Source organism: Coffea arabica, chromosome 4c (assembly GCF_036785885.1).
Source record: "Coffea arabica cultivar ET-39 chromosome 4c, Coffea Arabica ET-39 HiFi, whole genome shotgun sequence".
Taxonomy (NCBI): Eukaryota; Viridiplantae; Streptophyta; class Magnoliopsida; order Gentianales; family Rubiaceae; genus Coffea; species Coffea arabica.
In genome coordinates, this window is record NC_092316.1 from 37,484,020 (window position 1) to 37,495,751 (window position 11,732).

Consider the following 11,732-nt stretch of genomic DNA (forward strand, 5'->3'; position numbering starts at 1 on the left):
AGAAAAGAAAAAAAAAAAAAAGGATTCCGCAGCATGCAAGCTGCGTATTGCCGCAGCTTGCAAGAAAGGGCTCATAGCAGCCCCTTATCTGCAAAATATAGAAGAGTGTTTAAGGGTTTTAGGGTAGAGGATTCGCATATAAATAGGAAAAGAAAGGCAGCCGACATGGAGAGTTTTGGGGGGGAGATAGAGAGAGGCATTGAGTGAGGGCTGGAGATAGGAAAACAGAAAAGAAAAACAGAGAGGAGGGCAGCGGGGGATTGAACAAGAGAAAATCTGAGCAAGAGAGGGAGAACAGGGCGAAGGACTGTAAGGAAAAGCTAAGAAGAAAAACAAAAAGAGCAACGCCAAGAGCTGGCCAAAGAGAGATAGCGGCGGAGGTGTTGGACAGAAACTGAAACGAATAGGAGGAAGGCGAGGAAGCTACGGGGAAGATTTTTGGAAGAAATGACAGCTACGATTGAGTGAAAATTCTGAAGGTTTCTGACGGCTGGGGCTTGTTGAGAGAGAGGAAGGGAGAAATCTGCTCCAAAAGACATCAAAGGTAATTCCTTTTTGTTTTTTTTACTTCTCTCACAAACCAGACTTTCATTGAATCGGTCTGAAATTTCTGCTACGTTTTGTTTATGAACATACGTTGTTGTTTTGCTGCCTTAGTAGTCCGATGGATTGGGTGTTGTGTTAAAAATCCGTTGTTAATCTTGATTTGAGAAACGAAATCTGATGGTTAATGTTTGATGAACATTTTTTTTTGCTCCAAGTTGTTGGGTTGGTCTGTTATGCCGTCGGTTTGATGGAAAGTTCAGAAATTTGTAACTATGAGATGAACATGTCTGGGCAAGCTTTTCCCCCCAGTTCAGATGTCTTTTCTTTTGTGTGTTTCAACCATGTCTTGATAATAAACTTGGAGGTGAATCCTTGTTGCTTTGCTGTTAAAATTTGTTGCTGCCGCGTGAGTTTGCTAAGTGTTAAGGCATCAGATAAGTTTCAGAAATCTGCTAAAGTTCCATGATTTCCTCCGGTTTCTCATATGTTAACGCCTAAGGCTTCATGGTAAAAATGGAAAGCATGTGTGGTGAACTTGTTATTTCATTCTAAGTTGTCGTTGATTGAGTCAATAGTAATGTTTGGGTTAGCCAAGAATTGCAGCAGAAAGTTGCGGCAGCATTGTAACTATGAATTGCAGAATATCTTGCCAAAGCTAGCATGCTTGATATGATCGGATCTCCTTGATTTCCTTGCTTATGATCTTCTTGTAATGACTCAGCTCTGTCTTTCATACCTCAAATTTCTTTTGTGGTGCATGAAATAGTCACTCTCATGCTTGCTAGCACCATTCTCTTGCCCAAATGCTGTTTAGTTTTTGCATGCGTGTTGTCCGACCATTGATGTCTAAATTTACAAGTTTCATGGTGCAAAGTAGGAAGATTGCATGATAGCTGTGTTTGGATTGTGTGCTGTTTTAATGTCAAGTTGAAAAGCTGGATGATGGATCGGCACTTGAGGCTAAAGCCTGCAACTAAGAAATGAAGATTGTGGCTGGGCTCTTTGAATTGCAGAGAGACCTGCTGCATCTTTTTCTTTTTCCTTCTTTTGCTGTTTAATTTTTACCCTTGAGGGTCAGCTTCAATTCTTGTTTCATTGCATGTTTAGTCAATGATTGATAGTAGAAATCCTGGCATTTGATGAACATATTTACATGATGAAATGGAAGGAAATTCACGGCAGAAATGGTGTAGAAAAATGGATCTTCTACGTTGCATGCATGAAGTGATTCTGAAATTGCTCTTTACCCCCCCCCAAGTCCCCTCTTGACTCACTATGGCCCAAGTAATTGGAATACTTAATCAATTTAATCCCTCAAGCTTCTCCATGTTCCACAAAAGCCCAAGCATGTTCTAGTTTTCTTGCAAATAGGTCCTAGAATAATTAAATTTTGAGCCATTACTTGACTTTTTCTTTGCCCTTAGACCTTTGAAGTTCTTGAATGTTTCAATTGAATTCGAATGGTTGTTTAATGTTGACAATTGGATCCTTGGTTTGCAATTAGGTCCTAAGGTGGGTACAAGTTGAGTCGTTACTTGTTTTTTTTTATCATTTTTTTTTGGGGATCTTTGAAGCTCTTGAATGTTTCAATTGGCCTTGATTGATTGATTAATGCTTGCATTTGGGTCCTTGGTGGATTCCTTTGTTGGAAATTATGTATAGTTTGATTTCATTTAAATTACAATTAAGAGAGTTTTGGTGACTTTGTTATACTTTACTATTTGAGGTACCGTGACCTTTTTTATTGTTTTGAAGCCATTATTCTTTCATTTGGACACCATTCAAAGGGGGCGGTATAATTTCTTTTTATCCCTTTTGTGTCTCCTATGTGATCCAATGTGATAAGTGAATTGCATGTCTACTTTGCTTTCCTAGCTTTTCTTTAATTCCTTTTACTTATGTCATTTACTTTTTGTTTTCATTAAGTTATTCTTTTAATGGGGTATGTGTACACCTCTTGGCTTGTAATAGATAGGGCTGTGGCGAGCAATTTGGTCCATTTTCCCCTTCCCCTTTTGTTTTAGTTAGTGAATGTAATAGGTTCATTAGCTTGGTTGCATGTCTACGTGTTAAGTGTTACTCGTTTTATTAGGCTCTTGCATCTAGTCGAGCATGCTAAATGATACATGCTACGTGTTTATGAGTGTTTGGCATGTCTACTCGCTTTCCATAGTTTGAATGAATGTGATGGATGAATGTACGTTTCCACTAGTCCAACGTTAGTCGGAATTCATAGAATGGGCTAGTCCAACGCTAGACCCTTAAGGATTTCCCCTCGTTAGTACATGTTTGCATGTTCATTACATGTCATGCATTCTTTTAGTTTTTCTATCATTTGGCATGTCCCTCTAATCCCCTTTTCCCTCACTTTAGGTCTTGCATCTCATGCTAGTTAGGGTACATTTGCCTGAAGAGTCCCCTTCTGATAAGGGAAACGAGCGAGTGTGGCTACTCGATAGCCTTAGCACGCTAGTTTTGCTTTCTAATCAAAGGGAAAATCGAAGTCGAAAAAGTTAGGAGTCATTCCCATACCCGACCTGATGCATTCCTTTAGGTTCATTCATTCTCATTTATCACTTACTCATTTTTTTTAATTCACATTTCCTCATCACTTTTCCTTTCCTTATTGTTCATTTTGATTTCTACTTCACAAAATTGCACTTAATTACACCTATATGCACTTATCACTATATTTCATACACTTGCACACAAACACTTGGATTTTTCATACAATTTCACACATGTACCTTTTCATACACTTGCACACAAACACTTGGATTTTTCATACAATTTCACACGTGCACCTTTTTATACACTTGCACACTTACACTTTAGCCATCATTTGCATTAATCGACCTCTATAAGGTTTTCCTTTATTGGCCGCCACAATTCATGTGGTTGGGACCAAAAACCTTACAAGAGACATTTTAGAATTTAGGTTTGCATTTTTTCTTTCTTTTGCATTCATGTAGTGCATCCAAATGTAATAAATTCTTTGGTTAAAATAAGAAAAACTTTGATTAAATCACGCAACTAGCCTTGGCTAGGTCAAAGGGGTGCCTTGGATTTTATCCTTGCCTTCCCCTTCGTCAAATGGACTCCCGAACTTTTTTTTGGTTTACGTGGACTAGGAGTCGTTTAAAAGGGGTTTCTTACAACTTTTTTTCTAAAAAATCCATTTTTAGGTGACTTGGTACACCTTAACTCATTACCAAGTGGCGACTCCGTATTTAGTTTTAAAAACCCTTTTTAAACTACATTTTGGGTCAAATCGTCGCATTCTCAAACCCCCATTTAGACCCATTTTTCTTTTAAATCACAATTCATTTTCCAATCACAAAAAATACGTTTTTTAAACCATTTATTTATTTATCAAAAAATGGGGCGCGACAGGAACAAAGTGCTAAAGTAATGAAAGATGAAGTCGAAGGCAAATTTGCTTCAAATTGGCAAAGCTCATTGGGTGTTCAAAAGGTATTACCTGGCGGGGCATTCATGGATAGACAGACATTCTCTCAATCTATCAACTCAGACATGTGTAAGAAATTCTTTATTTGATTATGCAAATTCCTTCTAAGAAATCATGCAAGAGACGAGGCAAAAGTCAGGCCATCTTCCTTTCCAATCAAAACATTTCATCCCTAGTCGTCCCTTTTGAGCTATCAGAACAATAATTTTTTCGTTTGGCAGCCCCTGAGGATTGCAAACCCCACACTGGGGCAAATTTATTTTTGGAAAAAAAAAAGAAGAAAAAAAATGGGAAAAATGAACCCCACACTAGGGCAAATTTAGTTTTGAAGAAAAATGCAAAAAGTGAGAAATATGCAATGAAAATGCAAAGAAAGAAAAATCCAATCAGACTGGGGGCAAATTTCCTCGATTTTGTTCAAAATTGGAGATAATTTCAAAATGATGCAATCTTAGGTTATTTCACCTCTCACAAGCACAAATTGCTTTCAAGCCTCAACTTTTCTTGAAAACACCCCACCTGACCTCATTATAAAAGCCCAAAGTCCTGGCTTTCGTCACTTGTTGTATTCCTATTGGGAAGTTTGCTAATCAACTGACAAGTGATGTCCATGATGCCTTCGCTTAAGTCTATAAGGGAAGCGCATTTTACTGATGTCAGCAATTTTTCAACTTACATTTTTGAGTCGATCATGGTTGAGCTCTTCCATTTGCTTCCTTAGGTGAAAATCCGAAATGACACCTCAAAAGAAAAGGAGGAAAAAAAAACAAAACAGAAAAGAGTGGGGGTAACCTTGGTAAAAACCCAAAAGGGCACCAAGGTAGGCTTTTTACAGCAAGCGAGCACGAGGAGGAACGGCTGGCGACCTGGTTCATTTGGATTTCTCCTCATTTTTGTCATCCTTCTACCAATGTTGGATTCCAGAATAAAGATATCCAGAGATTTGAACATGACATTTGTTGGCCAAAAGCTGTGTCATTTTTGTAAAATATTCTTTTGCAAAATACATTTTTTAGGAAGCTCATTTTTCCAAATTGCTTGCATTCATGGCATTTTGTAGGCTTTAAACACAAATGGTTATGTTTGTACTCTTGTGCATATTCATTCCTGCATGACATGTGAAGTTACCTTGCATACATCATTCTTGGTCACTGAATTTTGGTGAATAACAATCCCTGTGGTTCATTCGAAGCATACTTGGATTCAGTCATTTTTTGAAAAGGGTTAAGGTTCAACAAAGCCAGTTACACAAGCTTCATAATATGGCAAAATGCATACCCGGTCAATTTGGGAAAAGTAGAAAAGTTTGAAAGTGACAAATCCAACCAAGTCAGATGCCACAGCAAAAGTTGGCAAAAGCATCACAAGACTCATGTTTATGCGATTCTCAAGGCAAATTGGATCAAATGATGGTGGCAAGTCCATTATTTCTTCTCTTCTTGCAGGAATGTTGCATTTACAAACAAAAGCAGCCACTCTCCTTTTCGCACCTAAATCGATGTCAGAAAAGCTCCACAGCAAGCAAAAACGTAGTGATGATGTTATTGGCAAAGTTTGATCATAAGAAACAACATCAGCTATCACTTCAGCCACAGAGATCAAATCTCCCTCTTGGTACAAAATTTGAACTATTCTGAGGTAAAAACTCAATTCATTGTTTAAACTTCCCCAGTGGAGTCAAGATTTTAAGCTTATTCGGGTCAGTCCCATGATTTTAAGTTTATTCGGGTCAGTCCCAAGATTTAAAGCTTATTCGGGCCAGTCCCATGATTTAAAGCTTATTCGCGTCAGTCCCATGATTAAAAGCTTATTCGTCCCATGATTAAAAGTTTATTCGGGCCAGTCCCATGATTTAAAGCTTATTCGGGCCAGTCCCATGATTAAAAGCTTATTCGGGTCAGTCCCATGATTTTAAAGCTTATTCAGGCCAGTCCCATGATTTTAAATTTATTCGGGTCAGTCCCATGATTAAAAGCTCATTCGGATCAGTCCCATGATTTTAAGCTTATTCGGGTTAGTCCCATTAAGCTTATTCGGGTCAGTCCCATGATTTTAAATTTTATTCGGGTCAGTCCCATGATTTTAAGCTTATTCGGGTCAGTCCATGATTTTAAGCTTATTCGGGTCAGTCCCATGATTTTAAGTTTTGTTCGGGTCAGTCCCATGATTTTAAGCTTATTCGGGTCAGTCCCATGATTTTAAATTTTGTTCGGGTCAGTCCCATGATTTTAAATAGTGTTCGGGTCTATCCCATTTACATTACTGTCTGGGTCTATCCCATTTACATTTCAGTCTAGGTCTATCCCATTTAATTTCCTGTTCGGGCCAATCCCGTTTTAAATTCTTGTTCGGGCCAGTCCCGTTTTTAATTTCCTGTTTGGGTCAATCCCATTTCAACATTTTGATAAAGAGGTCAGTCCTTGTTTCAAGGGCGGCTATCGTTGGAATCATTCGCAGCCGAATAATGCAGGTAAGTATTTGGTGTCTACTTTTTTGTCTCAAGTTTTTTCAAAACTCAGACAAAGAGGGACAAACTGTAGACACCAAATTTTGAAATAATTTATATGTTTCGTTTTAGTGATAATTCTTGTCTATTGATTTTTGTTAATTTCATGATTTTGTTTTAGATGGTTTGCATTTTTGTTCATTATTGTTTGTTTTGCCCTTTTACTTTATTTTAGTTTTATTCACTTTTTAGTTTTTTTTTTAGTTTTTGCTTTTTAAGTTTTAGCATAGAAAATCATGAAAAAAGAGAAAAAAGGAAAATCATAAAAAAAAAGAAAAAAAGGAAAAGAAAAAAATAACAATTTTATTTTATTTGGTTTTATTTATCTATTTTAGTCATCTTTTATTTTTGTTTGGTTCATTTAGAAAAAAGAAAAGAGGAAAAAACGATGAAAATGAAAAATGAAAAAGAATTGGATTTTATGCTTTGTTGTTTCTAGTTTATTTGTTTTATCCAAGGTTAATTAAATTATTTTGTTATTTATTTTTATTATTATCAATATTGTTTTAATTAATCTCAAAAAAAAAATGCGGCATGCAAGCTGCGTTTTGCCGCAGCTTGCAAACAGAGGACCAGGCAGCCTTTCAGCTGCAATTTGAGGAAAGTTGTTTAGGGTTGGAGATTCTGGTATAAAAAGAAAAGAAAAGGGAGCCGCTAAGGGAAAAACCAGAAAAAGTGACGGAAGAAAGGGAGGAAAAGAGCATGACGGCTGTAAGTCTGGAAAAAGGAAAAGAAAATAGAAAACAGAGAAGAGAGAGGCGGCTGCATCAGAGGGAGCAGGGTGACGGCTGGTAAAATCTGTAAGAGAGGGAGAGCAAGACAGAAAAGACGGCTGAGAGAAGGAGGGATGGAAGATTGATGGCAAAAGAAAAACAGAGAGAGAGAGCGGCGAGGTTTAAGCAGAAAGGCTTGAAAAGGAGAAAGAAACGGAAAGAAGGGATCTGGTGGATAGCTGAGGGTCTAGGAGGGTTGGACGAAAACAAAACCGAGAGAAAGAACTGAGTTTCGGGGAGTTTGGAGAGGAAACTGAGAGAGCTTCTGTGAGAAGGGCAAGGAAAACTGGGAGTTGCAGCAGAGGTTGAGAAGACTGAGAACTGAACAGAGAAGAGGAGGGGAGCATCGGAGGGGTTGGCAACGCGAAACTGGAAATCGAGTGAAAAGAAAGAGAAGGGAAACGTGACAGGGAGGGAAAAGAGAGAGGGCTGGAGAAGAAACTAAAAGAAACGAAGCAAAAAGGGGTCGGCTGTGAGAGAAGTAAGAGGCCAGAATCTCAAGCCTGCGCTTTCTTCACCAAAAGTCTGCAAAAGTTCATCTTTTTCAATCTCTGGTGGGGGCTCTTCAATCTCTTACGGAGGCCTGCTGCAGATTCAAGTCCGAAGGCGGTGAAGAGGTAATCTTCGATCTTTTCCCTGTTGCTCCCTTCCATCTTTCCTTCCGTCCACTTTTTGCCCAAGGATCTGTTTCCTATTTCTATCAGAGTTGATAGCTTAATCAGGTCTCTTAGTTTAGGTTTTGGTTGCTTTATTTGCTGGAAATCTGAGTCAGAGTTAGCATGTTTTTCCAGATCGTTCTGCTGCAATTTTGAGTTCAAAAGCTTTGTTAGATCTTTCCCTTCCCCTTGTCTGCTTAGTATGTTATCCGAATGATAAGTTTTGGCTGAATTCTTGTTTGAAATGATCTTTAAAACTGGTCGCATGGTATTGCCGAAGTTTCAAAGCATGAAAGTCGCAGAGCATTTTCCAGAATTTGGCATGCTCTTTGCCTCTGTTTTTGCGTTGAAACATGAGAGTTGGGTAGTTAAAAACTGGAAAGAATAGATGGTTACATTGCCACTTTGATCCACGGTTGGGTTGGTCTGATTTCCCACATGAATGATAGTCATCCTTCACTGCACATTCTGCTATTTTTGCTGGCTATGCTCAGGTCCTCTTGGTAGTTTTGCTGTATTTTTCTTGGTTAAGTTGCATGGGGCATTCATTTTCTGGTTTGGGTCTGTTATCTTGAGAGGCTAGAGTTTAGGATTTCACAAGTATCCAGGGAATTTGGATTATGTTGCCTTGCTGCATTTTAAATGTCTGAACCAGCGAGCTTATAAGAGCTTGCATCTCTTGCCGTTTCTTTTGATGTTAAGCAACTCAGACTTCCAGCTCTGATTTTACGCCAAACAAAAATATAATGCTCGGTTGAATGGATGATTAGGACGTGCTGTGTTTGCTTGCTTGCTTTTCAAAATCTAGATATTCATCAAACTTCACTTCCATAGTGAAATGGAAGAAAGCCGTGGCTGGAGTAGTTTGTTTTGCAGAAATAAGAGCTAAGTTTTTCTACGTAGTTGCATGCATATTGAAAAGAAAATTGTACTTTGACCCCTAAATCCTTAACTAATTCTTCTAAGGCCCAATTATGTGCTGATTTGTTGCAATTAGGTCCTAGAGTATTTGCAAATTTGAATTATTACTTGATTTTTGTTACTCATGAACCTTTGAAGTTCTCAAATGTTTCGATTGGCTTTGAATGGTTGATTAATGCTTGCAATTGGGTCTTTGGTGGATCCCTTTATTGGAAACTATGTATTATTTGATTCCATTTAAATTGCAATTAGGAGAGATTTGGTGACTTTGTTATACTTTACTATTTGAGGTACCGTGACCTTTTTATTGTTTTGAAGCCATGTTTCTTTCATTTGGACACCATTCAAAAGGGGGCGGTATAATTTCTTTTATCCCTTTTTGTGTCTCCTATGTGATCCAACGTGCTAAGTGAAAATTCCATGTCTACTTTGCTTTCCTAGCCTTTCCTTAATTCCTTTTATTTATGTCATTTACTTTTGCTTTTTATTTAAGTTATTCTTTATGGGGTATGTGTACACCTCTTGGCTTGTAATAGATAGGGCTTGGAGGAGCATTTGATGAAGACCTATTGAAGACATGTGCCTAGCTAGCAAATGTAATAGGTTCATTAGTTTGTTTGCATGCCTATGTGTTATGTGTTATTTGCTTTATTAGGTTCTTGCATCTAGTCGAGCATGCTAAGTGTTACGTGCTATGTGTTTATGAGTGTATGGCATGTCTACTTGCTTTCCATAGCCATGAATGAATGTGATGGATGAATGTACGTTTCCACTAGTCCAACGCTAGTCAGAATTCATAGAATGGGCTAGTCCAACGCTAGACCCAATAGGCCGTTCCTTTTTTTGTTAGTGCATATTTGCATGTTCACTACATTTCATGCATTTTTCTTAGTTTTTATCATTTGGCATGCTCCTCGAACCCCTTTTCCCCTCATTTTAGGATTTTTGCATTTCATGCTAGTTATAGGGTACATTTGCTTGAGTGTCCCCTTTCGATAAGGGAAACGAGCGAGTGTGGCTATAAAATAGCCTTAGCACGCTAGTTCTTCCTTCTAATCCAAGGGAAAATCAAAGTCACAAAGTTAGGACTCCCCGTTCCCGTCTTGATGCATTCCTATAGGATTCATGAATTTTACTCATTCGCTATCACATACACTTCTACTTTATATTCTAACCCTTTTTTCCACATTCTCACTTCACACTACTTTAATTTTGCACGTTTTCACTCAACTACTTACACTTTATAATATCACTCGCACACATGCACTTTATGTTATTTTTACATCATCATTCTTTACTCACTCTACCTTGTGAATACATTTGCACACCTCCACTTACATCCTATTATTTTTATTACTTTTCTCACTGCACACAAACTCACACTTTCACATGGCATGCATTCCACTCATTTTTACGTCATTTAGAATTATGTGTGACCTCTCCAAAGGATCATTATTGGGGTTCACAATTAATGTGATTGGCACCACTCAACCTTTGAAGAGAAATTTCCCCCATGTCCCCCTAGGTCTAGGTTTTGCATTTCATATAGTCTTATCCAACATGCGATACATACCTTAGGTAGAAAAATTAGGAAAAGTGGGGCTAAGTCACGCAACTAGCTTTGGCTAGGGTCAGGGAGTGCCTTAGGCTCCGCCTTTGCCTTCTCCCTTACCAAATGTGACCCCCGATCCCTTTCTTTGGTTACGTAGACCTAAAAGTTTTAAAAAGGGTTTTATTTACTTTTTCGTTCAAAAAACAAAAATTATTTTTGGGTGACTTGGTACACCCTAACTCCATACCAAGTGACGACTCCATTTTTCATACATAAAACCCTTTTTGAACTTTATTTGGCCAAATCGTCGCATTTCACAATCCCACGGCCTTTTATTTTGTCACTTTCACACACATTCACATTCCACACACACCACCACACACTCACCATTATCAAAAAGTGGGGCGCGACATCATCATTTTTCATTTTTCATCATTTTTCTCTTTTTCCTCTTCTTCTCTTTTTCTCTCTCTTTTTTTTCGAAATTCTATGCTAAAACTCCAAAAATAAAAATAAACTAAAAAACTAAAAATTAAAAGTGAATAAAACTGACATGACAAAAAAGTGAAAGAAATTGCAATAAAATTTTGGTGTCTACAATGATGTTATATCAACTACTTTAAGCCCTAATGATGAATTGCAAGTTGTTGAGGTTGAAATTTGGGGTTGGTCCTTTGAATTAAACAAGTGGTGGTTAAGTTTATTAGTATACATTCCATGTGTTTGATGGAATGCCTAACCTTTGTTCATGTGTGTTTATGAGGTATTAACATGTTTTAAATCTCTTTTGAGTTAGATCTAATACTTGTTATGTGAAGGGAGTGAAAATCATTAAAGGGGTGAAAGTTAGAAACAAATTTGGTGAAGGTGCTGTCCAAAATTTCAAGAGCTTGCTGCCCTGTTTTGTTTTCGTATCCTTGTGCTTAATTTGGCTACAAATATGAGGGATATATGTTGGGCTATGTGTGTGGAGGTTGTCTACAAAAAAATTAGCCCATTTGGTTGGATCAATCTTGAGCTATGGGCAAAGAGGCAAAACTGGACTAGGTCCAGAAATTTTCTGACCAGTAACCTTGCGGGGATCATAACATTTTCCTCAATGATCCGATTTGAGTGCCATTTGTGGCATTTGAAAGTAGACTCCTAGAGCTTTAAAGTGGGACCAAGCTCATTTTCTGGTTCATCCCGAGCGAATCGTGGCGAGTCCTGGAAGTTGGCTGCCCGTTTAGTACTGTTCATCCGAGACTGTCCAGAAAATTCGTTTGGTTACTTAATTTTCAACCACTTACGTTTGGATTTTCGAAATGAT